Source organism: Somniosus microcephalus, chromosome 13 (assembly GCF_052327205.1).
Source record: "Somniosus microcephalus isolate GS21.2 chromosome 13, FLI_Smic_1.0, whole genome shotgun sequence".
Classification (NCBI taxonomy): domain Eukaryota; kingdom Metazoa; phylum Chordata; class Chondrichthyes; order Squaliformes; family Somniosidae; genus Somniosus; species Somniosus microcephalus.
In genome coordinates, this window is record NC_140999.1 from 171,672,415 (window position 1) to 171,681,670 (window position 9,256).

The following is a 9,256-nucleotide window of genomic DNA, read 5'->3' on the forward strand; positions in this document are numbered from 1 at the left end:
CAAGGGACTTTGCCAATCTGTCTGATAATGGCTTGTGGTCTCCAGTGAACACTCGCTGCCTTTGCCGAGCCGTTGGACGGGGAAACGTTTCGTGCACAGTTCTGAGTCGATGTACTTTGGATTTCGTGCGATTTTGCTGAAATTTGAGTATCGCGCTCGGTGATTGCATGATAAAGAATCGGAGTCAAACTTTATAAGTTGCAGACGTTGGGCGGGTAGAAAGGCATCTCTGAACATTAAACCAGGAAATCTGCTATGTGATTATAAATGGAACACACACTCCCCGGAGTGATAAAACCCCATCGACTGCATCTTCACTTTTTCAGCTCAGCTCAGTTGTACCTACCTTAAAGTGGCCCTATGCCTATTACTGACCCCTGCAATCTCAACACAAACAACGCAGATCAATTTTTACTTTCTGTATTAAAGCGAGCTGATTTGCAAGCAGGCGTTGATTTTTCCTCCAAATGGGTTTTTTAAATTGGGTTGTGGGCGTCACTGGCAAGACCTACATTTATTGCCCATCCCTCATTGTCCTGGAGAAGGTGGTGGTGAGCCACTGCCTTGAACCGCTGCAGTCCATATGGTGAAGGTGCTCCCACAGTGCTGTTAGGTAGTGAGTTAGTGCTTTAGGTAGTGAGTTCTAGAAATTTGACCCAGCGACGACGGAGGAACGGTGATATATATCCAAGTCAGGATGGTGTGTGACTTTACATAGAAACATAGAAGATAGGAGCAGGAGTAGGCCATTCGTCCCCTCGAGCCTGCTCCGCCATTCAATGAGATCATGGCTGATCATCCAAACTCAGTACCCTGTCCCTGCTTTTACCCATATCCCTTAATCCCTTTAGCCTTAAGAAATATATCTAACTCCTTCTTGAATATAGTTAATGAATTGGCCTCAACTGCCTTCTGTGGTAAAGAATTCCACAGGTTCACCACTCTCTGGGTGAAGAAATTCCTCCTCATCTCTGTCCTAAATGGCTTACCCCTTATCCTTAGACTGTGACCCCTGGTTCTGGAATCCACGACCATCGGGAACATGCTTCCAGCATCTAGTCTGTCCAGTCCTGTTAGAATTTTATAAGTTTCAATGAGATCCCCTCTCATTCTTCTAAACTCCAGCGAGTATAAGCCCAGTCAACCCAATCTCTCCTCATACGTCATTCCTGCCATCCCAGGTATCAGTCTGGTGAATCTTCGCTGCACTCCCTCCATGGCAAGAACATCCTTCCTCAGATAAGGTGACCAAAACTGCACACAATACTCGATGTGTGGTCTCACCAAGGGGAACTTGGAGGTGGTGGTGTTCTCATGTCCTTCTAGGTGGTAAAGGATGTGGTTTTGGGAGGTTGAAATGAACCATTATAGAAATCACTTTGGATGGCAAATGTTCTAGGGGAAAAAAGTACATTCACCCAGAATCTTTTATTAAACAACTGGTGTAACACCGCACTTACAGCGTGGATTCTCAATCTTGTGATGATGCACGTGACCAAGCATCAAAGATATTGTTTCCCTGAAATTTCATAACAAACTGAAAATTAATGAAACAATCCTTGAGCTTCTAAGGAAGAGTGTTCAGGGTTATTTGGTAGATAGCACCTTACCCAGAATGCTAGCAATGCAAACAAAGCACATAAGTTTTGCTATTCGCATTCATAAAACTGATTAAAATATACCAGCTTGGCAGTTTGTGTCTATAACTATCTGCTGCAATTCTCATTACTTGCTCATCGTCACTTCACGATCAGACCTTGTCCTGTGCATGTAGCAATCACCTGTCATATGCAAACTTTTAAGAAGGAAGTTGTCACCTTGGTGTGACGCCTGAATTTTTCCTTGAAGTGGAAAGTGCAAACAAGCATCCACTGAACTGACCCCAAAATAAAAGGGCTTCAGGGCAGTGGACATGTTCTGAAATGAAAAATGATCAATAACTCACGGGAGTCTCGTGTTTCATGGTTGGTGTTTAAGGCTGTGGTTAGACTGTAGCTACCGATCTTACAGCTGGCAGCTGTGAATTTATACTGTCTGGCTGTGAATCTAACTCCTCTGGCCAAGAGAGAGCTCAGTGTTTGTGGTTCTACATACACATGCAGAACTCTGCTCTGAGTTGGTACATTAAAACATTTTGGAAACGTCAGGACATGAGATAATTTTCCTGAAGGGGCCTTGCATTGCCACAATCTGTAGTCAGTTCAGGGCTTAGCTCTTACATTATACTGTCACTTCTGCATTACAGTGAAGATTCCAGTATAACTGCACTCTAACAATGCTAATTGTGTTTTATTATCACTATTTTCTCTTCTCTAAAAATCAATGTCCAGAGCTGATTTATATTCAGAAGGTCAATGTGCATTCCTTTGAGAAAGTGCCAAACTCAGTTACTACAGATGTGCAATAAAGGCTCATCAAATTCTTTAGAACAGCCAGGTTTTACATAGCCTAAACCAGATGTCCAATTTGTGACTTACACTGATGCACATCAAGTTGACAGCAGCGTAACTCCTGCAAGCACTGTGAGAATGTACGAGCCAAAGAATACACTTCCATAGGAAGTTGCACTTTCTGCTGTACGTCATGACTGAACTGTTGTGAGAGTTGGTGTGTGATTAAAACTGTATGACCCCACTTTTTTAGTTTGCACTTCCACAAATACAAGGACGAGGAGCTCTTGAAAATAATTGTGAAAAATAATATTGTCTTTGTCGAGGCTAATGGCCACCTCAGAATAATTGCCACAACAATTTTAACTCTGCTACCGCCCCGAGTTAAAATCGGCCCTTTAGTTTCTCCTTACAAATAAAGCTTCTCATTCCTGGTATCATCTCTGCGAATCTCTTCTACACTCTTTCCATAGCCTTGACAATCTTCATAAAGTAATCCCCCCCGCCACCAAAAAATAAATAAATACTGGACACAGTCCATAAGTAAAACAGGATGGTGTTTTACTTTTTTTTCCTTGCCAGTTTTCTTTCCCCTTCTGGAAGCATCGACTCCTTGCCGAAGTACAGATTCACAGGTTCCTTCTGGTACCCTGCCCAAGTGGCAGTTTTTCATGTGTGAGCATAGACAGTGAGTGTATTCAGGCCATTCATAGAATAGCCCACTTCTTTCCTTGCCATGCCAGGTTCCAGCAGGGGATTACTGGATAGTGATCATGTTTGGAAACCCTGCTGATTTTCTCCTCTTTAACCCGGGGCCGCTGGGATCAGTTATAATGTCCAGGTGAGATCAAATAACTCCTTGGCCCTTCCCGGTCAGTAGGGCGTACTTACTCGCCGACTGAGCCATCAGGAAGCATTTGTTTAACTCCTTTGAAATCTTATACTTTCAACTCCTTCCCCCACTTTATAACTGCAATTATTTTGGGAATTTAAACAATATCGTTTACCAGGAGAATGACCCAAGTATGCTAGCCACAAAGTGTTGCCTGTTTCATATTTACTGTTTCATCCAGCCAAGTCCTCATACAACCCTGCAATTCTTTCATTGCTAACCATACATACCAGGCTCCAGCAGGGCACACATTCAAGCTGCAAGAGGCTCCTACTTACACCTAGCAGACATCTTATGTAGAAAGAACATTAGTTTAGGTTGTAGAACATTGATACCACTGGGATACAATGCATTAGGCAAATACACGCATCATTGTTAAGGTATTAAACATAACTCCACTTAAACAGTGCCCAGAGTTTTCTCCCCCTGATAGACCAGAATAAGGTATTAGCACATCAAAGATGGACATCCAAGATAGTTGAGTAAGTGGAGAGGATAATGTTGGTAAAGCTGTATTGGCCCACTCCATTGTGCACATGTGCATAGGACTGTTGGTACAATGGACAACATAGGCAGTTAGATGATGGGCTCTGTTATGCATTTGTTTATTTGTCTCTCCTTTGGTCTCTTTTTGGGTTCAGTGCCTCAGACCAGTCCCGCAGTTGAGCCTTCAATTCTTATGTCCAGAGAGTGCTATCACTTGCTCTGATATCTCGGTAAATGTGTAGGGATCGAATAGAGAACCCTCTTCACTTTGTGACAGTTGCTATTTTCCCATGGAAGCTCTCAAGCCTTACTATTTCTTTCTGAAGGTTTACATAGGAACAGGAGTCGGCCATTCAGCCCCTTGTGCCTGTTCCACCATTCACTTAGATCCTGGCTGATCTGTACAGCAACTCCATTTATCTGCCTTTGCACCAGATCTCTTGATACCCTTATCCAATAATCTCAGTCTTGAAAATTGTAATTGTCCCAGCATCCACAGCCTTTTGGGGAGCTAGTGCCAGATTTCCACGACATTTGCATGAAAAAGTTCTTCCAAATTTCACTCCTAGCTCTAATCTTAAGATTTTGCCGTCTGGTTCTGGATTTCCTCCAACAGAGGATATTGTTTTCCTGCATCTGCCCTATCAAATTGCTTTATCATTTTAAACAACTCGACTAGATCCCCACTCAAACTTTTAAACTCAAAGGAATACTAGCCAAGGTTTCACAACCTGTCCTCATAATTTAACCCTTTAAGCCATGGTATCATTCTGATGGATTTGCGCTGCACCCACTTAAAGGCCAATATATTTTTCCTGAGGTTAAGCACCTAAAGCTGAACACAGTACACCAGATGGGGTCTGACCAAGGCTCTGTACAACTGAAGCATCACTTTTGAATTTCAACCTCTTTGACATAAAGGCCAACATTCTGTTAGCCTTTTTGATTACATTTTGGAGCAGTGTACTAATTTTAATGATCTGCATACATGGCCACCTAAATCCCTTTGCTCTGCAGCATCACCTGCCCCTGTCCTTACCTCATGCCTACTGCTCCTGAAATTTTTATCCATGCCTTTGATACTTTCAGACTCAGTGGGGCTAATTTTAACCTAACCCGCCCATTGGGAAACTGTTGGGATCGAGTGTAACGCTGGAGGGCAAAGGAGAGCAATATTGGGCGGGGAGGAAAAGCAGCATTCCACCCGATCCCGTAGGTATCCCTCTCGGCGAGTTGGGTTAAATTTGTTCCCAGTGAGGTCGATTTTCATCTTTGGCATACATCAGGCAGGCGATGGGCAGAATGTTGTAGCCAGCAAGAGACTCAAACAATTGAATCAATGCATTGAGCTGGTGAGCTGTCATCATGTTGCAAGGAAATCTGGTGGGCCCGCCACAGAGCACGGGACTGCAGCAAGGGATTCAAGGAGAAGGTTGGGATGATTGGGGGTGACAAAGAGCATTATTGAAAGAGGGAGGATTAACAGCGAAGCACAGGGATTGTAATTATACTCACCGTACTGTCTAAAATGTGCCAAATAAATTATATTTAATTGTTCCCAGACTTGTTTCCAGTGATCCCTTTAAGCTGGTTCTGGCCATTTCTCCCTCTATGTAGTGGGCGGTTCCAGCACTCAGTGGGCGCCATGCTTAACTACATCAAAATGGCATTGGGGTTTTAGCGACATCATAGGACCCCAATTTGCCTGTATCTGGCAGGTGCTCTGGCCGTCTAAATAGAGGCCCGTTTGAAAATGGCAATGAATGGGTCTTAGATAGGAAGTCGGCAGTAAGTTTAGTTTTGTCATTTTTGTCTCACTACCTCACCATTCCCGCTGATAAATGGGCTGGCAGTGAGACCAAAATTGGGGCCAAATTTTAATTACTCTAAAGCTCTCTATGCTGGCCTCCCAAGCTCAGTCCTTCACAGACTGAAACTTGCCCGAGTCCCAGTCTCTCATCAGCCCTGTCCTCACCAATCTTCTTTGTTCTTTATCTCCCAATCCATCAATTTCAATACCTCATTGTATCTTTGGCTAGTTGCTGTTCTTGGATGTTGCAATGGTGTTCTAAGCCAGCGCTGGAGAGGGTAGCTTCTGTCTCCTAAGCGCCATCCTTCCAGTATGCCTTTTTCTTCAAATAGCTCAGACACAGAGGATTGTCTTAAAATGAAAGAATCATGACTGCTGCCTGACTATCTGCACATTGATGGAGTGAAAAACCCATGTCATTCATGAAGGCTGTAGCATTGTGTATTAGGGTTTAGATGCCCACATGGGTGCTCTTAATAACACCCTTGACTTTGTGGACTTGTGCAATGCGGAAAAATTGCAGTGCCCTCACATTGTGTTGCTTGTTTGTCATGGGGAAAGTGATGAGAATCTTTGTACCAGTGAACAATTTATCAGAGATTTGCTTGAAACTTCTTTGCAGATTAATTGATGTGGCCCCTGTCACAGTTCAGAATGAGCCTGAGGCTAAAAATTCAAGGCTTTGGTGACCTTGACCTCACAATCAGTACCATCCCTGTGGTGAAGCTTGTCTGTAATTCAGATTCCAGCAGATGGCACAATTCACTGATGAGGCCATTTTCCTCAGATGTTCCCCTGTAGGTGTGTAGACACAGCTGTATTGGTAAGGATGGGTGCAACACTCCACCTCTGGTGCAAACAAGCCTGTCTTTTATCACTTCTTTCATCATCTTCTTCCTCCATTAACAAAACACAAAAAGAGTGGAATAACCATATCAAAAATATTGCTACCAAAATATTGTAAACTGAAAGAAACACCAAAAATGCAGCCAGAAATATCACTAATGCTGCACTCAAAAATACAGAATTAAAGTCCACAAATCCAAAGAAAATGCTCTTGTGACAACCCAGCAGATTTCCCTTTCAGAACTTAATAGTTGAAAGACCACAACATATTTCACCTTCTTCACCCATTTTATGGACAAGCTGAGTGCATAGCACATTTTCCATAAGAAAAATAGAGAAAATATGCCTTAGAGATGCCTGAGTCTGACAATTTTATTGGGAAACCAAGGTGAAAGGTCAAGATAAATAGTGCAAGACATCTATAAGATCTAAAAGAGTAAAAATGATGAGGTGTGTGACATCAAGCCTGGATTTAAAACAAAGAAGAAAAGGCTGAAGGAGGTCAAGGAGATCCACAATTTTGAAGTCCTAGGAAAGAATGAGCTGGAACAGAAGACTATGTGATGAGTCTTAATTTAAACACAGTGAGGAAAAGGAATACATCTAGTGATATATTTGCTGTTTAGAGGGAAGAAGAGAGAAAAAATAATTTGAGTGCTATATAAATACAAGTTGCTGTTGTACTGATAAACTATCAATAAAATAAAGATGCAGAAAAGATTATGGGAGAGGTCAGTAGGAGAAGGTGAAGAGATGAGAGAAGGATTGCTTATAAGACAACAAGTAATTTCTTGAATCCTGTGCAAAAGAATGCTGGAATGACTTCCATGGTATGCAAGTCATGGATTAACATGGATTTTATAAGAGTTTATACAGTTAGCAGTATAACAACAGTCTTAAGTACTTGGCCACTGGTCAAGTAATGCTAGCAATGCATTGCTGCCACTCCTATACATTATTACATTTGTATTAATGTCCAATAATAGGAAGAGAGCATAACATAAATTAATATTGTAAGATATTAAATTTTGTTGAATTTTTGTGGAAAACTTAACCTTTCTTGTTTAGTTAAGAGTTTAACCATTAAACTATGTTGAGTTTCTGAGCTTTGGATATTTTGCATGTTCCATTTTAATGTCCTTTTTGTGTCACAAGGGATTTGAGAGGTCAGGAGATCTTCATAGAGCACAAGATTGTGTTCTTGTAATTACATGGTGCCTTTCATGACAGTTGTACAGCAAGTGGTTGGAACATCAAAATAATAATAATAATCAACTTTATTGTCATTGTTAGTGCACAAGTGCAGTACAACGAAATGTAGGCTTGCGGCTCCCGAGAGTGTACATTTTGATTAAGACATTTAACATTCAACATTCATTTGGCTTGTAATACATAAACATAAACATAATAAAGTGCATTGGCAGATGTGCAGGCTTTAGAGTTTATTTGTAGAGTTCAGTAGGATGACAGCCCTGGGAAAGAAGCTGTTCCTAAATCTGGTCGTTCGGGTGCGAATGCATCTGTAGCGTCTCCCAGATGGCAGGGGGGCGAACAAACTGTGGCTGGGGTGGGTAGGGTCTTTGATGATGGACCGTGACCTCCGTAAACTACAAAATATCACAGGTTAGGACTGTGAGAATAACTAACAACATACAGTAGACTTTTAACAGAATACAATACAATGATTACAGGTTACTCACAATAAGATTCAGTGCAGGAAACGTTTAATTTATAATCACCTCTTCACGTAACAATAGTGAAAATATGACTATGATTGTATGTTAAGAACCAAGCAGTACTATTTTGCCTGTTACATGAAGCAAGGGTTCACATCTCTACTTTCTTCAAAGGTGTCCATGCAAGTATGTCATTATGTCAACAATAATGCAGCTTCAGTATTCAACCTTGGAGTTTGGAAAATGTACATTTTGGACAATTCAAATCCAAAGCCATATTTATCATCAGTTTTGGACTAACTCCAGAGAGATAATACTGCATTAACACAGGGGCATTAGCCTGTGCCTAGTGACGAACGTGGAAGATAAAATGCAGATTTTGGGCTCACTCTGGCCTTTCTGGCAACAACACCAGAACCCACGAACATAGGACTAAGATTTTGTTACAGTAATACTGTGAGGTGTTTATATTAGAAGTTTCTTTCCAACTGAGATTATGCTGGGTTCCTGCCAAAGTGGTGCTTTGGTTGTAAATAGGACTTCTGAATCATAGGAAGATAATGAGATGGATAGAAAATATTGAGCGGGTCAATTGAGCCGAGCATGAGTCAACACTTTTGGGAGAGGAGGGAAGAAAACTACAAAGTATAAAACATTTTAAAATTAAACCGTGGTTAAAATTAAAAAAACCAAACATGGACACAAAAGGGGAATTATAGACCGGTAAGTCTGACATCGGCAGTGGGGAAAATGCTAGAGTCCATTATAAAAGATGTAATAGCAGAGCACTTGGAAAACAGTGACAGGATCGGACAAAGTCAACATGGATTTACAAAAGGTAAATCATGCTTGACTAATCTACTGGAATTTTTTGAGGATGTAACTGGTAGAATAGATAAGGGAGAACCAGTGGATGTGGTGTATTTGGACTTTCAGAAGACTTTCGATTATGTCCCGCATAAGAGATTAGCGTGCAAAGTTAAAGCACATGGGATTGGGGGTAAGGTATTGTCTTGGATAGAGAACTGGTTGGCAGACAGGAAGCAAAGAGTTGGAATAAACGAGTCTTTTTCCGAGTGGCAGGCAGTGACTAGTAGGGTACCGCAGGGATCGGTGCTAGGACCCCAGCTATTCACAATATATATAAATGATCTGG